Below are 21,746 nucleotides of genomic sequence, written 5' to 3'. Positions count from 1 at the left end.
TACATTAGATATTTTGCAAACTACATTCTCCTAGCTTAATAATTCGAACCCCACCCTTGCTGGTGATTGCTGGCTCTGCATGACAACAGGGGCAATCATGCCTATGGCAGTTCCTATTAATTCTATCATGGAAAATGATAATACATGCCAACCCGGATTTCCCTTTAAAGTACAGCCTATAGGCACTTTAACATTATGTCTTTTAGGCGCAATGCAGAATAATATCTATGATATTGATGTTGGACTTACTTCCTTTGAAAATTGCTCAACAGTATAAAATTATTCCTCACCCACCCCATCTCTTTGTCCCTCCAATGGCACAGTTTTTATGTGTGGAGGAAACTCGGCCTTCCCAGGCTTCCAGCCAATTGGACCATTGGTTGTGTTCTTGCTTTATTACTCCCTGATATAACTATTGTCCCAGGAGATGAACCTCTACCAATTTCTAGCCTAGACACTTTAGTCAAAAGACATAGGTGGGCAATACAGGCTTTACCACTCATTGCCAGCCTTGGAATAACAGCTGCTGTGGGCACAGGTACAGTGGCTTAGGCACGGCTATTCACTCTTACCATCGCCTGTCTCAACAACTTATAAATTATGTACAAACTTTATCAGGAACCATTAAAGATTTGCAGGACCAAATAGATTCCCTGGCAGAAGTGTTCCTTCAAAACAGACGAGGCTTAGTTTTGCTGACAGCTAACCAGGAAGGTATTTGCTTAGCCTTAGGGGAACGATGCTGCTTTTATGCCAATAAATCAGGCATAGTACGCATTAAAATTGAGCAGCTTCAAGAAGATCTAGAAAAGAGACAAAGGGAACTATTTGAAAATCCCCTCTGGACTGGGCATAATGGATTTCTACCCTACCTTCTTCCCCTATTAGTACCTTTGTTGGGTTTACTTTTAATGGTGTCCATAGGCCCCTGCATTATAAACAGGCTGGTACAGTTTATTAGAGAACAGATTAATATTTTGGCCTCTAAGCCCATACAGGTCCACTATCATGGTCTGGAGATGGAAGACAGCACTTCCAACATTTAAAAGAATGTTCAACCCTTCTCACAGGCTTATTCAGTTTACATCCCCACAGACCTCTCTTTCTTACAAAAAACTATAAGTAACAGCTCTGAGCAACCATCTTCTACCCTTGCAATAAGGGTTCATTCTCCATGGGCCCCTCCGCTTGGGGGAGGACACACCCTTGGAATGAGGACGTTAGGCCATAATAACGGAGGGTCCAGGAAGGACTGCAGGAGGATGGATCCATGGATCACCAAACACAAGACCTCTGAATGACACGTTCTGGTGCATGGCGGTTGGCATGCTATCCCCTCAAAGACGTCTCCTCCAAAACATGCCAAAGCCAACACGAAATCTCCTAGGAAAGATGCTCGCTCGAATCAGAAGATATTCTAAGGCATCCTAGAGAAACAGAGCCACTATCACCCCCTAAATCCATGGCCTGTAAGGTATGGTCGAATATTTTATATAAGAAAAGGGGAGATGTCAGGGGCTAGAAGGAAGTTCTCCTTCAAAAAATAGACTGACACAATAAACAGCCCCCTGGGACACAACCTGCCTGGGAGACATCCCACAGCCATCTATCTCCTTTTGACATCTGGCTACCATCTGTCTTCCTGAAACATCCTGAGGTTATCTCACCCTGTGAAGACATCCAGCAACTGCCGATAAGAGAGCTTTCCCATCCACAGCATATAAATACCCTCTGAGAATAATAAAAGTTTGCAGCATGATCAGAACTCCTGTCTTGCTGTCATCTCTCGTGTCTCTTGTCCCTTCATTCCTCCCCAACTAGGATCGACACCCAAGATGATGTGTCCTGCAAGCCGGGCCATCTGACACTAACCCATACCCTCCTAGACTCTGATGACAAATCCTAATATGATGGAGAAAAATAACCCAAACAGAATAGAAATACAAGCAGTTCAGAGGAGGCATGGTGTATAGTTGCACTTGCCTTTTGCATGATATAGGGTAGGTGTTATAAATCTAGTTAATTTTTAATTGAAATAGTTCTCCATGTGTTTTTAAAGTTAACAAATATGTGAATTCCTGTCTCCCTTTCTCTGTAGCCGATTCAGCACATGTATTTTTATATGCACATATAGAATCCTGCCTGGTATCAGACGTACATTCTTGTGAGGTGGCTGACTTGGAAGATACAAATTGTGAGAAGAGATCACTCCTCCTAAACGCTGTTGGAACACAAAATTCAACCTATGGGTGAGCCTCCTAGTAGAACAACATTATTCATAAATCCATGTTCAGTAAAATAAATATTTTTGCATCTGTGGATGATATATATTTCATGGTGAATTTCGATTAGCATATATATTGCTACATTTTATTGTCTGTTTGTGTGTGTTGTGTGTGTGTGTGTGTGTGTGTGTGTGTGTATATATATATACACACTCTCCAAATATTTCAAAATATGAAATATATGTGTCTTACATATACTACCTAAATTCATTCATGTTCATGTATGTGAATTTATAATCAACTTTTCACAATATTATTCTCAGAAATATTCATCCACCTGAATTACATATTTGTTTCCTAGTACTGAAAACTAACTTCAGTGAGTGGTGCATACAATCCTAATATTTCTACAGTAACTGACCCAGTTTAACATCAATGCAACTAGATTCCTCTTGGATATGATGTCTATTTTGAAGTTCATTTTATTCAAAACTGGTATATTACTATTTGTTCAGTTTATACACATCATAGGATATATATTTCATCAACAACTTCAATAATTTATAGGATTTTGATTCACTTTCAATCATTTCCTGATTCACAACACATGTATTCCTCCAGGTTACTTGACTGTTTTTTCATGAGACTTCTTTCCAAACGCTTTTTTTTCAATTTCCATACTCATTTTGAAGAAAAACTCACACACTCTTCATGATAAACCATAACCCTAATATTACCATTAGATGTATTTCTGGTTGGAATGAATGATTGCATATAAATATACGACTTCCTGTTTATTTTCAGATATCAATTCAATCCAATATTTAAAGTTGGAACAAGTTATAATATTTAATCACAGTATCGTCTATTCATGAATTATCTCTATATTCATAGACACAGAGTAAATCTATTTGTAACCCCAATACTAATTTTTTTCATCTTCAAAATGTTGCTCCCAGAAATGGTGGAAGAAATACTCATGTCACCTAATCTACATCTACATTTTATCACAGTAATATTCTGGACACAAAAAGAAGAGGTCACACTTATGATTGTATCAAAGCCTAAATGGAAAGTGAGCATAGATTACTGAAAACATTCATGTCCAGTGTGCCTAATGCTCTCAAATGTCAATCCTATTGGTGACTACATATTTGTTTCTTCATAAGACTATATTTTGAACCTCAACCCTGTTGCAAATGTCTAATCCTATCACTCAATTTATTCTTTGCCTGATTTCCTAATGACTCTATTGATGTCTGCTTACCTAAATATTTTCACCAGTTCACCATTGTGACTGACCCTTCACGTGTGCTGACATTTACATTCACTCTCTACCCGATACACTATTGCTAAAGAACTTTTGGTCCAAATCCTGTACTCAGTCTTCTTCTGAAACTTATTGAATATCTTCCTAATCCTTCAGACTATCCTTGTTGTAGTGGATGTTCACTTCTACATTCAATCATCCAAGGTACAAGGTCCTATGCCATTGATTATCGATTTATCTGAAACACCTGTGCAGAACGTATATCAAAGCTAAGTATCCCAATCAATAGCGCAATGCCCTTCTGGGCTTCAAATGTTACCTAGATTTTTGTTTTCATACTTATATTTCACCTATATATTCTTATAAATATCACAGGTTCCCAATACTATTATTCATCAATTAGAATAATTCCTAACCCAAATCGAACCTGTTATTAACCCTAACCATACACTGATCCCTCAATCTAACTTTACAGAAGAGCAGGGACCACGTTGGTCTTACAATACAGGAATGTAGAGAATCTTCCACCTGTGGTAAAACTCAAAGGTCCATGAAGAAGTGATCCCTGGAGAAGATCTAGGCAGCCATGAAGGACCTGAGAGAGCAAACGTCATCTTCCATTGCAAACAACCTGGTCAGGATGAAGGGTTGTGTCTGAATCAGCCTCTCTGTTCCTAATGTAGAGAAGATGGACACAAACAGTCCTGTTTGGAGAGCTTTTCCTGGGTGCCTTTGGTTGATATACCATTCTAACTTGTGAAACTGTCACAGGAAGTAGGAGCAGCCTCGATCTCATGAGATCCTTGGAAGCAACTGTTAGGACAAAGTGGTTGCCAAAGCAGTGACCTCATTCAGTTCCTGAAGGAAGTGACCTCACCTCACTTCCTTGGTAATGGAACTCTCGGTACTTGGGATCCAGGAAGCAAGGTACCAAGAGCCTGTCCCAGTCCCAGTCCCAGTGGGCTTACTTGTTTGGATTTACCAAGGACAGAGTCAGTCTTTCATGGTACCTACAGATATGAGGATGGCCAACTGCCAGGAAAACTCAGAAGAGGGGCCTTTCCTGAGAAAGCAGATAGTGGCTCACCGCTGGCTCCTGACAAGTTCACAGAGTTGGTGATTTCCGGGGAACATAAGTTGGCCCACCAGTCAGAAGACACTCTGGATAGTCACAGACATAGTTTGTAGAAGGTGGTGCCTCTGTGGTTGTCGGTGTGGATTTGTGGTTTTGTCTCATGTTCTGAGAATAGGTAGGAAAGGCGGTTTGTTTGGTTTGGAGTGAACTGTTTATAGTAAGTCGTTTGGCAAGCAAGTGTTTCTATGTCTGTGTATCCCACTGTGTCCATGGTTTTAGACATTAGAAAACAGAATGTATCAATTGTTGTGTCCTGTCTAGTAGAAAGCTTCCCAGCATTCATCCTGCCGAATTTATGAATGGATTTCAGCTTGCCTTATCGATGGGCAACATGTGGTATCTTCCAAAATTCCTGCATTCTTCATGAATTCTGGCTACTCTCCAGAATAGGCTCATGGTTTTGTGTCCAAGATATGTTGCAGTTCCAAGCCCTGTGACATGGCCATGTACTGGATAGCTGAAGGGAATGTCGAGCATCTCAGAAAACTCAGATATAAGCGTGACCATGATAGTCTCAGTGGAGAAACCCTGCTTTGGGCCTTTTGCTTACCTATTGTTCTGTTGCCCTGAATGTCAGGAAGGTCTTTGCCTCAAGACATCCGTTTGTGAAGCCTGAAGAATACAGGTTCAAATGGAAATGAATGGACATCACCTGTGGATCTTTGCTTAATTTCTTTGGAAATGGAAGTGTCTGAATCAGCCTCTTGGCCCTGTGTGAGGCCCTGACTTAGATTCTAAACCCCTGAAGAATCTAAAGAAACATCACATGTGTGCATCCAAAACAAAAATGGCCAAAAGTGCAGTTATTGTGGATGAAGTCTCTCCCCATTCTCTGTGAGGTTCCTGACCTCCATCAAGTTAGAATAGGGATCCTTTGGGCCAAATCATTTCTTCAAAGCCCTAAAGAGGCTTGCCCATAATTGCTTGAGTTTTCCCGTGACTACAATTCACATAAAGAATCCAAACTGCACAGTCAATACGCCTCAAATTGGAGAAGCAGAGAAGTATTAACAGCAGGCCTATTTGAACACTCCTGGTTCACAGGAATGGTGTACAGGCCACCCTGAATTTAGGCAAATTAGGGGAAAGAGAGATTATTTAGGAGACTGTCTTGGGCTTCGCCCCTCGTGGAAACTTCCAGAGATAGGTTATAATGAGTGTCTATATAAAAGAACATGAGGGCCATGTGGGAGTGTTTTGGTTTTAATTGTGGTTGTTAGTGTGGTGGTTGGAAGAGATGACTGGGTCCACCTTGACATGAACTCTGGTGTTTTTCCCCTTAGAGACTGAGTCCTGGAACTGACCTCAGAAAAGTATTGCCATTAATTGTGTTGGGATTTTAGGAGGCCATGCATGAGAGTCGCCCTTGGAAACTGAGATCAAGGTTCAGGGTGGCTTTCAACAGAGCACTGGGAATCACAGCCAAGATATCACATAATTTTCTTCTGAAAGACTTGGCAGCCATAGTTGAGAGTCAAAAGACACATGGACCTCACATTGTAGAACTCAATGGGCCTGGCTTCAATTGACCTTTTGGCCATTCTTTGGGAAGCATTGCCTGTGAGATTTCTCCAAAGCTTTCATTGAAATGAGCTTCGTCAACATTAATGGTTCTGGAATGAACTGAAACTCACAGTGCCTCCATCTTCATTGTTGAAATATGGCTAGAAAAATACGATGAAATTTTTGAAATTTCCATGACCAGCTGGCACAGGAGAACCTTTGGATGTCCTGTTGCTGATCATGAGTATAACAGACAGTGCCTTGATTGACTGGTTTTAATATAAATAGTGTAAAACAGAGATGCCAATAAGTTGGAGCCTGATGATTAGTGGGCCTAGAGCAGTGGTAGGCAGGTGTGTGATAAAACATCTGTAGTGGGGCCATGTGGATCTGCCATTGGCTTCCAAATGGCGTGTGACTGACATCATGCAGCCAGCAGTCCCTTCTAAGTAAAGGCATCTTGTTATATGGAGAGGTTTCAGGGCAATGTTCAGAATCGATTTGCTATGGTCAATGGGGCAAGATATGTGATATAGAAGCATGGTTGGTGCATTCTCCTACAGAAATTGAAATACCACACGTGACAGAACTCCCTCCTGCACTGTGTCCCAGTTGAACTCCGTGTATTTCATGAAGCAAATACCAAACACCCATTGTAGCAGCAAGAAACACCATGAAAATTGGAGGATGAACAAATGGCTTCACAGTCCACACAGGGAGACACTTAGAACCCAGTGGCCACAGTTTACCTACAAAGATCAAATTCAGGACTGCTGCCTCATGTTCATTGGAAAATAATAAACTATGTTTTACAGGTCACATAGGTGCAGACCCAGCTTTGATGATCTCAGTAAAAAGGAAGCTAAAGCTTCTGATAACAACATATGTTTCAAGTGCCCAACCTCAGAGGCAATTTCTCAAAAAGTCTTTAGGCCAGCAGAGCTCCATGTTTGTGGAGTGTTCACCCTGTCCCTTACTATTGGAAACTCCTCTACCACCTCCAAGGTAGTGACCTCCTTAGCATATTCCATTCCAGATAAGTATTCACTGATTTTCTAACTCTTCTCCTCTAATTATGTCTTACTTGGGGTGAAGATAATGGCAAGCCATTGTTCTGGAGGAGTGGGAAGATTTTGTGTAGCACATATTTGCATACACATTGGATTCGTTTTCCAATTTTCCATTCGAAATACTGAATCCCTGACTCTAACCCCTACCCTACTAGACTCTGACTCTAATCGTAATATGATAGAGAATAATAACCCAAACAGAATAGAAATACAAGCAGTTCAGAGGAGGCATGGTGTATAGTTGGAATTGCCTTTTGTATTATATAGGGTAGGAGTTATAAATCTAGTCAATTTTTTGTTGAAATAGTTCTCCATGTGTTTTGAAAGTTAACAAATATGTGAATTCCTGTCTCCCTTTCTCTGTAGCCTATTCAGCACTTGTAATTTTATATGCACATATAGAATCGTACCTGGTATCACACGTACATTTTTGTGAGGTGACTGACTAGGCAAATACAAATTGTGAGAAGAGATCACTCCTCCTAAATGGTGTTGGAACTGAAAATTCAACCTATGGGTAAGCCTCCTAGTTGAACAACATTATACATAAATCCATGTTTAGTATATGAATATTTTTGGGTCTGTGGATGATATGTATTTCATGATGAATTTCGATTGGCATATATATTGCTAGTTTTTAATGTCTGTGTGTGTGTGTGTGTATATATATATATATATATATATATATATATATCTCCAGATTTTTTAAAATATGAAATATTTGTCTCTTATTTTGCACTCCCTAAATTCATTCATATTCATGTATGTGGATTTATAATCCACTTTTTAAAAAAATATTCTCAGAAATATTCATCCACCTGAAATACATATTTTTTCCTAGTACTGAAACAGTTTTCAGTAAATGGTGCATCCAAATCCTAATATTTCGGCATTGCAAGATGGCTGTGAAGACAGTGTATCACACCCAGTGTACCCTGCCACTGCGCAGGTGAATAACGAGTTAGAACGATGAAAAACTATCTTGTTAGGATCTTACAGGAAAATGGGTGTTTACCGAAACCTAGAAGAATGATTTCCACCACCGAGGTCCGGTAATTGAGTCTCAAACACAAGCCACTTGTGCAACCGGAGATCCATTCTGATTGATCCGCGTGACCTGCCCCATGTCTACAAATGGTGAGGCACCACACAGAAGTGACCAGCAAGCAGGGAGAAACGTTGCTGTGGATTCTGTGGAATCCAGCTGGCTGAGCACCCACTGAGCCCCCAGCTGAATTCGGGATTTCAGACGGGGAAGTTAGCAGTACATTTCTATCCCCCAAAGCGGAAACTCCACAAAGGAAACCAACAGCCACCATCTTGGAGAGCTGAAGTAACCACCACCACTCCCCGACAGATTGAAACAATAAAACAGGTGTGTGTTTCTCAGCTCATCTCACATACAGAGGGGAATTCGCATAAAATCTCTCCTAGGCTTTTGGGGGAGGGATAATCAGAGCAAGTCTGCATAAAGACTGGGGGAAAACTAGAGGCACCTGACCTTCATCTCCCCTTCCCATCAGCGGCAAAAATGAAACTTGTCTAGCCAGTGCGGGGCTAGGGGCAAGCGGAAAAAATTAAAACAATAGAGTTCCAGGGTTCCCAATAGACACCCTCCACACCCAACAAACGGCAGACCCAGAGAAGAGTTTGAGCTGCTGAGAAGCATCACTCAGGAGAAATCTGGTCTAGCAGGAGAAATCAGGACTAGCAAGATAAACCAGGGGACTAGAGGTCAGGCCCTCCTGACTAGGTGGCTGGAGAACACCGGCCCGTTGCCAGTGTGACTGGGCAACTGGAGATCACATTCCTGCCGGCGCCAGCCCACCTGCTGAAGCTATGTCTTGATGGCTGTTGAACGCGCGCCTGCCGGCGACCGAAAGCGCAATTGTGTGGCTAGAGATCACCCACCCGCCGACGACAGCCCACCCGCTGCCCGCGCTACTGGGTGGCTGGAGACTGCCGGCCTGCCAGCGACCGGGAGCTGAAACCAACCAGAGACAATCCAGTCCACCCCCCCAATTCGGACACTCCGGCAAGGAGCCTGGGGCCCACCACAGCAGAGAGATGACATCACTGGAGCTCGGCCGTCAGAATTCCTTAACAGCGGAATCCACTTAAGCAGGCATAGTCTACCAACACAAAGGAGAGAAAACAGAGATATATAAACCCATAACAAATCTATAGAAGAGAGCAGAAACACAGCAATCAAATAGAGCTGGAAAATAACATGAACATCATAAAAAAACAAGGGAAAAAAAGGTTTACAAACAATAAAGGACAACTTAATACTACAGGAGAACCTAGAAGCATCAGAAACAGGAATAGGGAAAAAACTTAAGTCATACCTAACTCAGATGGAAAGGAATAATAGAGAAGACATGAGGCAGCAAGTCCAAGCAATAAAAGTATATTTTTAAAATGAATTAAACAAACAAATTCAAATGGCAAAGAACAAGCTTTACCAGGAGATAGAGATCTTTTAAAAAATCATAAAGTAATTCTAGAAATGCAGGAAACTATAAAACAAATTAAAAACTCAAACAAGAATATTACAAATAGACTAGATCAAGTAGAAGTCAGAACATCAGATAATGAAGACAAAGTTTGTCAACTTGAAAAGAATATAGTCAACACAGAAAACATGCTTAAATCCCATGAGCAACTATTCAAGAGATGTGGGATGTCATAAAAAAACCAAAATTGGGATTCATCGGGATAGAAGAAGTCATAGAGATTGAAACCAAATGAATGGACAACATATTAAATGAAATAATTCTAGAAAACTTCCCAGAGATGAAATGTGGAATTGATTGCCATATCCTGGAAGCATACAGGACCTCAAACATTCAAAACCATAATAGACAAACTCCAAGACATATAATTATGAAGATAGCCAACATACAGAACAAAGAGAGAATATTAAAAGCTACGAGAGAAAGTAGGCAGATAACATTCAGGGGAAAACCAATTAGGTTAACAATTGATTTTTCATCACAGACTTTGAAAGCGAGAAGATCTTTGAACAATGTATTTCAAACACTGAAAAATAATGGGTTCCAACCAAGAATACTGTATCCAGCAAAATTAAGCTTCTGATTTGAGAATGAGATTAAGTCTTTCCTGATAAACAAAAGCTAAAAGAATTCGCAGACAGAACACCAGCACTGCAAAGCATTTTGAGCAAAATACTACAAGAGGAGGAATTGAAAAATAGTGCCCAAAACTAACAGTGGGAGGTATCTCAGTAAAGGGGTAAGAAAATAACCAAAAAGTAAAAACTACCCAAATTAAAATAAATAAATAAATAAACATGACTGGAAGTACAAATCATATTTCAATTGTAACCTTAAATGTTAAAAATCTAAACTAAACTCACCAATCAAGAGACATAGGCTAGTAACCTGGATCAAAAAAATAAATCCAACAATATGCTGCCTTCGAGAGACTCATATGATAGGTAAAGACATACACAGGCTGAAAGTGAAAGGTTGGGAAAAATCATACCACTCACATGGCCCTCGGAAGCAAGCAGGAGTGGCCATACTCATATCATATAAAATCAACTTCAAACCTACGTTAATCAAAATGGATAAAGTAGGACACTATATATTGTTAAAAGGAACCATCCACCAACAAGACATAACAATTATCAATTGGTATGCACCAAACAATTGAGCTGCAACGCTCATAAAACAAACTCGCCTCAAGTTCAAGAGTCAAATAGACTACAACACAATAATTATGGGTGACTTCAACACACCGCTCTCGACATTAGATAGATCCTTTATAAAAAACTGAATAAAGAAACTATAGAATTCAACAGCACAATCAATAACCGTGACTTAACCGACATATATAGAATATATCAACCGTCATCAAGTGGATACACTTTATTCTCAGCAGCACATGGATCCTACTCCAAGTTAGACCATATATTATGCCATTGGGCAACTCTTAGTAAATATAAAGGCGTGGAGATAATACCATGCACCATATCTGATCATAATGGAATAAAACTGGAAATGAATGAGAAAAGAAGAAAGGAAAAATCCTACATCACATGGAAAATGAACAATATTCTACTGAATGATCAATGGGTTACAGAAGACATAAAGGAGGAGATTACAAAATTCTTAGAATCAAATGACAATACAGACACAACAAACTGGAATCAATGGGACACAAAGAAGACAGTTTTAAGAGGGAAATTCATTTCTTGGAGTTCTTTCCTCATAAAAAGAATAAAACAACAAATAAATAAACTCACAGTACACATCAAAAACCTAGAAAAGGAAGAGCAAAACAACAGCAAATGTAGTAGAAGACAAGAAATAATTAAAATTAGAGCAGAAATCAACGAAATTGAAACAAAAAAAATTGAAAAAATTGATAAAACTAAAAGTTGGTTCTTTGAAAAAATAAATAAGATTTACAGGCCCTTAGCCATGCTAAGGATAAGAAGAAGAGAGAGAACTCAAATTACTAACATACGGAATGAAAAAGGCAATATCACAACAGACAGTACACAAATACAGAAGATAATTAGAAAGTATTTTGAAACCCTATTTTCCAATAAAATAGAAGATAGTTAAAATATCGATAAATTTCTTAAGTCATAAGATCTGCCCAGATTCAGTCAGGAAGACACACACAATTTAGACAGACCAAAAACAAAGGAAGAAATAGAAGAAGCCATCAAAAGACTACCAACCAAAAAAAGCCCTGGACCTGATGGGTATACAGCGGAGTTCAACAAAACCTTCGAAGAAGAATTAATACCAATACTTTTCAAGCTATATCAAGAAATAGAAAAATAAGGAGCTCTTCCAAATTCATTCTCGGAGTCCAAAATCACCCTGATCCCAAAACCAGACAAAGACACTTCAAAAAAGAAAACTACAGACCAATATCTCTAATGAACTTGGATGCAAAAATTCTCAATAAAATCCGTGTGAATTGAATACAAAAGCATATCAAAATAGTTGTGCACCATGATCAAGTAGGATTCATCCCTGGAATGCAAGGCTGGTTCAATATACGGAAATCAATAAATGCTATTCACCACATCAAGAGACTTAAGGACAAGAACCATATGATCATCTCGATAGATGTAGTAAAAACATTCGACAAAGTTCAGCATCCCTTTATGTTCAAAACACTAGAAAAACTAGGGATAACAGGAACTTACCTCAACATTGTAAAAGCTATATATGCTAAACCTCAGGCTAGGATCATCCTAAATGGAGAAAACTGAAGGCATTCCCTCTAAAATCTGCAATAAGACAGGGATGCCCTCTATCACCACTTCTATTCAATTTAGTTCTTGAAATACTAGCCAGAGCAATTAGACAAACAAAAGAAATTAAAGGCATAAAAATAAGAAAAGAAGAACTTGAATTATCGCTATTTGTGGATGACATGGTAATATATTTAACAGACCCAAAAGGGTCTACAAAGAAACTGCTAGAGTTAATAAATGAAGGATATAAAACCAACACGCATAAATCAAAGTCATTCCTGTATATCAGCAACAAAACTTCTGAAATGGAAATGAGGAAAACCACTCCATTCACAATATCCTCAAAGAAAATAAGATACTTGGAAATCAACCTAACAAAAGAGGTGAAAACCACAGAACCCTAAAGAGAGAGATAGAAAAAGATCTTAGAAGATGGAAAAATGTACCCTGTTCATGGATAGGCAGAACTAAATTCATCAAAATGGCAAAATTACCCAAAGTTCTCTACAGGTTTAAAGCAATCAAAATCCCAACGGCATTTCTTGTAGAAATGATAAAGCAATCATGAAATTCATATGGAAAAACAAAAGACATAGAATAGCAAAAGGAATTCTAAGCAGGAAGTGTGAATCGGGAGGTATAGTGATACCAGAGTTCAAACTTTACTACAAAGCAATAGTAACAAAAACAGTGTGGTACTGGTACAAAAACAGGCAGGTGGACCAATGGTATAGAATAGAGGACAGAGAAACCAATCCACAAAATTACAACTTTCTTATATTTGATAAAGTGGCTATAAACATGCAATTGATGAAGGATAGCATCTTCAACAAATGGTGCAGGGAAAATTAGAAATCCATATGCAACAAAATGAAACTGAATCCCGTTCTCTCACCATGCACAAAAGTTAACTCAAAATAGATCAAGGAGCTAGATATCAAATCAGAGACACTGCGTCTCATAGAAGAAAAAGTTGGCTACGATCTATATACTGTGGGGTCGGGCTCCAAATTCTTTAATAAGACATCAATAGCCCAAGAGTTAATAACAAGAATAAACAAATGGGACTTACTTAAACTAAATAGTTTTTTCTCAAGAAGAGAAACAATAAGAGAGGTAAATAGAGAGCCTACAACCTGGGAACAAATTTTTACCCCTCACACTTCAGATAGAGCCCTAATATCCAGAATATACAAAGAACTCAAAATATTAAACAATAAGATAACAAATAACCCAATCAACAAATGGGCCAAGGACCAAAACAGACACTTCACAGAGGAGGACATACAATCAATCAACAAGTACATGAAAAAATGCTCACCATCTCTAGCAGTCTGAGAAATGCAAATCAAAACCACCCTAAGATACCATCTTACTCCAGTAAGATGAGCAGCCATTATGAAGTCAAACAACAATAAGTGTTGGCAAGGATGTGGGGAAAAGTCTACACTTGTACACTGCTGGTGGGACTGCAAATTGGTGAGGCAAATTTGAAAGAAGTATGGGTATTCCTGAGAAAGCTGGAAATGGATCCACCATTTGACCCAGATATCACCCTTCTTGGACTGTTCCCTGAGGATCTTAAAAGAGCGTACTATAGGGATACTGCCACATCAATGATCATAGCGGCACAATTCACAATAGCTAGACTGTGGAACCAACTTAGATGCCCTTCAATAGATTAATGGATAAAAAAAAAATGTGGCATCTATAAACAATGGAGTATTACACAGCACAAAAAATGACAAAATTATAGAATTTGCAGGGAAATGGATGGCATTAGAGCATATTATGCTAAGCGAAGCTAACCAATCCTTAAAAAACAAATGCCAAATGTCTTCTCTGATACAAAAAGAGCAAATAAGAACAGAACAGGGAGGAAGAGCATGAGGAAAAGATTAACATTAAACAAAGACGAATGGGGGGAGAGAAAGGGAGAGAGAAGGAAAAGCTTATGAAAATTGTAGGAGACCCTCAATGTTACACAAAATTGCATATAAGATGTTGTGAGGGGAAGTGGGGGGGAAACAATGGAGAGAATTGAACAATAGCAGACGAGGTAGAGAGGGAAGATGGGAGGGGAGGAGAGGGTGGAAAGTAGGAAATAGGAAAGGTAGCAGAATACAACAGTTACTAATTTGCCATTATGTAAAAATGTGAATGTGTAATCGATGTGATTCTACAATTCGTATTTGGGGAAAAAATGGGAGTTCATAACCCAATTAAGTCAAATGTATGAAAGATGATATATCTTGAGCTTTGCAATGTTTTGAACAACCAATAAAAATAAATAAATAAATAAAGGTTTAAAATTTAGTGGGAAGAAATCAGCTAAAAATGGGTTCAGATGTATTCATTTTGTTATGCAGAAACTTTGTTTTGTGTAGTTGTAAATATCACAAATTTATTTTACCAGAAAATGCACACAAATTGAGATTAAAGGATAATTCACCTAACTTCATGAAAAATGCATAGCATTTTCTACACTTTTCATATTTCATTTTTTTCGTGAATATTTTGTCATGGACAATGTCTAGTCTTAGGCTATTCTTCCAGAATACTACCTCATCTGACAAGTTCGTACAATGTGTTGGATTGTTCTTTTCATCTTTTATTTAATAGTTTCTAGCTGATAATGTGTATTTTTTCTTATCTTTATTTGGACATACAAACCTAACTTTATCTTTGCATTTTATGTTTTACTGGGGAAGAGACTCATCAAAAGCTCTTTGTTATATGTATCAACAATCAAACATTTAGAGCATGCAATTATTCTTAATTTTGCATGAAAATAAATTTGTACCATTTTTCTTATGAAGATGTGGTATTATTAATAATGTCCCTACTGTAATAAGTAACTACTTACAAGAAGAATTAAACAATTGACTTTATATCAATTATGAACTTGAAAAGTACTAAAATAAGTATTTGGCAATTAATACACAATTGATAGAAATTGAAATCACAAAAAAGCCATTTAAAATGTCAGTGCATATGGTCCTTAAATAATAGGTTGTTCAAATAAAATTTCTCTAATTCATAAGAGTTAATATGCCATATTACAGCTTAATGTGATATAAAACCTTAAATTATCAGTATTGATAAATAAGAATGATACCTGTTTACTTAAATATGTTTATTTGATTTTCACTGTAAGATGTTAATTATGGAAGAATTGAGAATTAAGAAAGACTTGGTCTATATTATTTCTAACAAGAAAATCAAAGTACTTTTAAATATATATATATATAACATGTAATGAATATGCATGAATATGGATACATATGTATAATAAATGTATTGTAATATATCTATCAGGCGATTATAATTTTTAAATTTTCTCAATAAAAAGAATGACTATAAAAAACAGTCTTAAATTTAAATTTCATAACATACTACTGTTTGTAATGACATGAGAGAAAAATAGATATGGAGGGGAAATGAAAAAGGAAGGGAGAGAAGGGGGAAAATGAGGAAGAAAGTGCGTAAAGAAGAGGGACATGAGTGTATGATGTTAAGATAAAAGTGGAGGGGCTGGGTTTGTGGCTCAGTGGTAACATGCTTTTCTACCATATGTGAGGCACATGGTTCTATTCTCAGCACCACATACAAATAAACAAAATGAAGATCAATCAACAACTGAAAAAATAAAAAATAAAAAAGAAGAAATATTACGAAAATTCCAAGCTTTGATGAATGTTAAATAAAAAAAAAAAATTATGTTACATAGCCTTATGTAATTTCTAGACTATCCAAAATAGTCACTAAATGTTACATTATTAGTGCTATAACTAAAAATCCATTGATCTTTCCTCTACATTCTGTGGCATGCTAGTGCTAAAATAAATTGTATTATTAATCCCCCCCAAAATCCTAATATTTCTACAGTAACTGACCCAGTTGAACATCAATGCAAGTAGACTCCTATGAGACATGATTTGCATTTTGACGTTCATTTCTATTCAACACTGGTACATTACTATTTCTTCAGTTTATGCACATCATAGCATATATGTTTCATCAAAATTTCGCAAATTTATAGGCATTTGTTTCACTTTCAATCACTTCCTGCTTGAGAACACATGTATTCCTCCATGTTTCTTGACTGCTCTTTTCATGAGACTTCTTTCCAAACACATTATTTTCGATTTCCATTATCATATTTGATGCAAAACTCACAAACCCGTCACAATAAACCATAACACTAATATTACCATTAGATGTGTAACTGGTTGGAATGAATGGTTGTATATCAATATAAGATTTCTTACTTAGTTTCAGATATCAATTCAATCCATTATTTAAAGTGGAACCAGTTATATTATTTATTCACAGTACAGCCTATTCACGAATTATCTCTATATTCATAGACACAGGTACACCTCTTGGTACCCCCAATACTAATTTATACATCCTCAAAATATAGCACCCAGAAATGGTGGAAGAAATACTCATGTCACCTGATCTACATATACATTTTATCACAGTAATATTCTGGACACAAAAAGCAAAGGTCACACTTATGATTGTACAAAACCTAAATGAAAAGTGAACATGGATTACTAAAAACATCCATGTCCAGGTTTCCTAATGCTCTCAAATGAAAATCCTATTGGTGACTACATATTTGTTTCTTCCAAAGATTATATATTCAAACTCAACCATGTTGAAAATGTCTAATCCTGTCACTCACTTTATACTTTGCCTGATTTTGTAATGTCTCTATTGATATCTGCTTTCCTACATATTTTTCCCAGTTAATCATTGTGACTTCCTCGTTACATGTGCTGATATTTACATTCACTCTCTTAGCGATACCCTACTTCTAAAGAACTTTTGTTCCAAATCCTACACTCATTCTTCTTCTTAAACCTACCGAATATCTTTCTAATCCTACCGACTATCACTTTTTGACTGGATATTCTCTTCTACATTCAATCATCCAAGGTGAAAGGTCCTATGCCATTGTATATCGATTTATCTGAAACATCTGTGCAGAATGTAATTCAACGCTAAGTATCCCAATCAAGGGACAAATGACCTTCTGAGCTTCAAATCTTACTTAGATTTCTGTTTTTGTACATATATTTCACCTCTATATTCTTATAAATATCACAGGTTTCCAATACCATTATTCATCCAGCAGAATGGTTCCTAACCCATATTGAACATGTTAATAACACTAATCATACACTGTTCCCTCAATCTAACTTTACTGAAGAGCAGCGACAGTGTTGGTCTTACAATACAAGAATGTATGGGATCTTCCACCTGCTGAGAACATCAAAGGTACATGCAGAAATGATCTCTGGAGAAGATGTAGGCAGCTATGAAGGACCTGAGAGAGCAAAAGACATCTCCATGGCAAACAACCTGGTAGGATGAAGGAATGTGTCTGAATCAGCCTCATTGTTCTTAATGTAGAGTAGACCAAACCAGGCCTGTATGGAAAGCTCTTCCCATGTGCGTATGGTTGATATAGCATTCTAACATATGAAAGTGTCACAGGAAGTAGGGGCAGCCTCCATCTCATGGGACCCTTGGAAGCAACTGTTAGGACAAAGTGGTTGCCAAGGAAGTGACCTCATTCATTTCCTGAAAGAAGTGACCACACCTCACTTCCTTGGTGATGAAAGTCTCTGAACTTGGGATCCAGAAAGCCAGGCACCCAGAGCCATTACCAATCCCAGTCCCAGTGGTCTCACTTGTTTGAATTTACCAAAGACAGAGTCAGTCTTTCTTCTTACCTGTTAAGGTCTGTAAACAAGTCAGATTGGCACCTGTTATTTTGCCAGAGAAATGTTAGAGTCTGTAAACAAGTCTGGATGGCGCCTGGCAAAATGCCAGAGGGAGTGGTTTGTGAAGTAACAAAAGCGAGCCATTAAGTGTGGAGATTCCTTATTGGTTGACTGCTGTATCTATTTTATGCTAATGAGATAGGCTGTGTAAAATGTATAAATATCGCTCAGATCTTACAATTAACGACTCTCATTCCTGCTGCATCAACGTACACAAGTTATTCGTCACCCCCCAGGTTATTCTGCTGCAGCGGGACTGCGGCAGATGGTGGCCCGTTACGGGGAGCCCCGGGACACTCACGGGTAAGGGACAAAAAAAGCTTTCTGTCGATAGATAGAACGGGAGCAATCTGCTTGTTCCTAGGCAGATAGGGCGATAGAAAAAATGGCCATTTCAAGAAAATGGAGAAGATTGATGCAGTATGTTTGTGTCTTGTTTTGTCTTGAAATGTTGTATTGTCTTTGTGATGAAAATATGGAAAGGGTGAGAAGTAAATTGATAAGAGAAAAAGGCACCCCAGTGGAACCAAGAATAGTTAGGGCATGTGTTGATAAAAGCCCAGAAACTCTAGTCAGAAAGAAAAAGAAAGTACAGAAAAAGAAGGATTATCAGGAAAAAAGTTGCAGCAAAAGGCTACTACTGAATACTTTTCGATACTGGAGGGTGCGTGAAATGACAAGGCGGCTGCCACCTGCCCAAGCCGATCATGGCGCAGCAAGAATTTTCCAAGAGGCAGTTGCGGGCTCTTCCCCGCCCCCCTGCCTGGGGGAGCGGATCACCACTGTGAGCCCAAATCTAGACCTGACCTGGAGGCACAGTCTCGCAGCCTTTTGCTCCCTGTGCCCGGAAGCAGTTTGAGCCCAGGAGTCTCCCTGGGGCCATCTGGGGCTGCCCAGGATGCTACAGCTGGCAGAAGATGCTACTGGCATCCCTGAAGTTTGATCATTTCCAAGGCCAGTAACTACAATGGGTCTCCCACACCTGCAGGCTGATGAGTAATGAGTACTATTAAGGCTTATTTCAAATGTAAAAAACCTTGAGATAATGTACTAAAATTGTTCAGAAGGTTGTTTTCTTAGTGAAATGCTACAGGATTTTCTTTAGCCATCCGGAGTTCCTGCCTTCGTCCAAGTGCCGGTGAAAACAAAGGTGGAAGAATTTACAATGTTGCTGAGAACTGGAGGAAACTTCGGCTGAGAACCCGAGGAGACTTTGGAGCTATCGCTGTTTCTGCTACTACAACTTAAGCTAGCTGCCTGCAGAACTTACCTGGACTGTGATTTACCTGAACTCTGAGTTAATCTATTGAGACACTGCTTTATCTGGACTGAGACAACAAACTGTAATCTACAACAACTTGTAACTCGGTATCTTTGCTAACGGTGTCATTGCTGGTATAAGTTTTCCAAGGGCTTCTTGCATGGAGCCATCAATTGGCTTGGTATTGTAACATTTTGTATCCTCCCTTTCTGTTTCTAGCAGGTTATTTATGGTGTTTCTGTAAAAAACACTATAGTCCTTATTTAAATTAAACAAAGGGGGAAATGTTAAGGTCTGTAAACAAGTCAGATTGGCACCTGTTTTTTTGCCTGAGAAATGTTAGAGTCTGTAAACAAGTCTGGATGGTGCCTGGCAAAATGCCAGAGGGAGTGGTTTGTGAAGTAACAAAAGTGAGCCATTAAGTGTGGAGATTCCTTATTGTTTGACTGCTGTATCTATTTCATGCTAATTAGATAGGCTGTGTAAAATGTATAAATACCGGTCTTATTCAACAATAAACGGCTTCCACTCCTGCTGCATCAGTCTACACAAGTTGTTCGTCACCCCCCCCCCCCCGGTTATTTTGCCCAGCCAGCCGGGCTGCGGCACTTACCTACTGATGTGAGGATGGCCAAATGCCAGGGAAGCTCTGAAGATGGTTCTTTCCTGATAAAGCAGGTATTGGCTCACCGCTGACTCCTGACTACTTCAAGAGTTGGCAAAGGAAAGCAGATTTGAGACAGGACAAGCAATTTTGGGGAACATAGTATGGCCCACCAGTCAGAGGACACTCTGGATAGTCACAGACCAACTTGGAGGAAAGAGTCGCCTTTGTGGGTGTGGTTGTGGGTTTGTGTATCCCACTGTGTCTGTGGTTATTGACATTAGACAAGAGAATGCATCAATGGATGTGTTCTGTCTATTAGAAAGCTTCTCAGCATTCATCCTGCCAAATTTATGAATGGACTACGTCTTTCCTTATGAATGGGCAACACCTGCTATCTTCCTAAGTTCCTGTTTTCTTCCTGAATTCTGACCACTCTCAAGAATAGGCTCATGGTTTTCTGTAAAAGATATGTACCACCTCCAAACTCTGTAACATGGCCTTGTACTGGATAGCTGAAGGGAATGGAGAGGAACTCAGAAAACTCAGATATCAGTGTGACCAGTAAAGTGTCAGTGGAGAAACACTGATTTGGGCCTTTTGTTTACCTATTGTTCCTTTGCCCTGAATGACTGGAAGGTCTTTGCCTCAGTTCACCCCTTTGTGAAGCCTGAAGAAAACAGTTTTCTAATGGAAAATAATGAGCATCACCTGTTGCTCTTTGCTTAATTGCCGTGGAAAGGGATGTGTCTGAATCAGCCTCTTGGCCCTGCGTGAGGCTGTGACTTAGATTCTCACCACCTGATGAATCTAAAGAAAGATCTCATGTGTGCATCCAAAACCAAAATGGAAAAAGAGCAGTCTTGTGGATGAAGTCTCTCGCCTTCCTCTGTAAGGTTCCTACTTCCATCAAGTGAGAATAGGTATCCTTTGGTTCAAAAAGTTTTTCAAAGCCCTGCAGAGGCAAGCCCATAGGTGCTTGGATTTTCTCATGACTCCAATTCACATAAAGAATCTAAACCCCACAGACATTAGGCTCAAATTGGAGAAGCAGAGCAGTATTAATGGCAGGCCTATTTGATCACTCCTTGTTCACAGATAGGTTGTCAAGCCACCCTGACTTTAGACAAATGAGGGTAGGGAGCATATTTTGAATACTGTCTTAAGCTGCGCCCCTCATGGAAACTTCCAGCCAGAGGTTATGATGAGTGTCTATGTGGAAGTAGTTGAGAGCCATGTGGGAGTATTTTGGTTTTAATTGTGGTCATTTGTTTGGCTGATGGAAGAGATGACTGGGTCCACCTTGGCTTGAACTCTTGTGTGAGTCTTCTTAGAGAATGAGTTCTGGAAATGACTGCAGAGATGTATTGCCATGAATTGTGTTGGGATTTTTGGATGCCACGCATGGTAGTGGCCTTTGGAAACTGAGATCTAGGCCCAGGGGGCTTCCCACAGAGCACTGGGAATCTGAGCCAGAATATCACATGATTTTATTCTTTAAGACTTGACAGCCATAGTTGAGAATAAAAACACACATGGACCTCACATTGTAGTCCTCAATGGGCCTGGCTTCATTTGATCTTTTGGCCACTCTTTGGGAAGTCTTGCCTGTGAGAGTTCTCCAGATCTTTCATTGAC

The sequence above is a fragment of the Callospermophilus lateralis genome, chromosome 15, assembly GCF_048772815.1.
Source record: "Callospermophilus lateralis isolate mCalLat2 chromosome 15, mCalLat2.hap1, whole genome shotgun sequence".
NCBI classification, from domain to species: Eukaryota; Metazoa; Chordata; class Mammalia; order Rodentia; family Sciuridae; genus Callospermophilus; species Callospermophilus lateralis.
The sequence above is the reverse complement of the archived record's forward strand: the minus strand, read 5'-3'. Positions refer to the sequence as shown.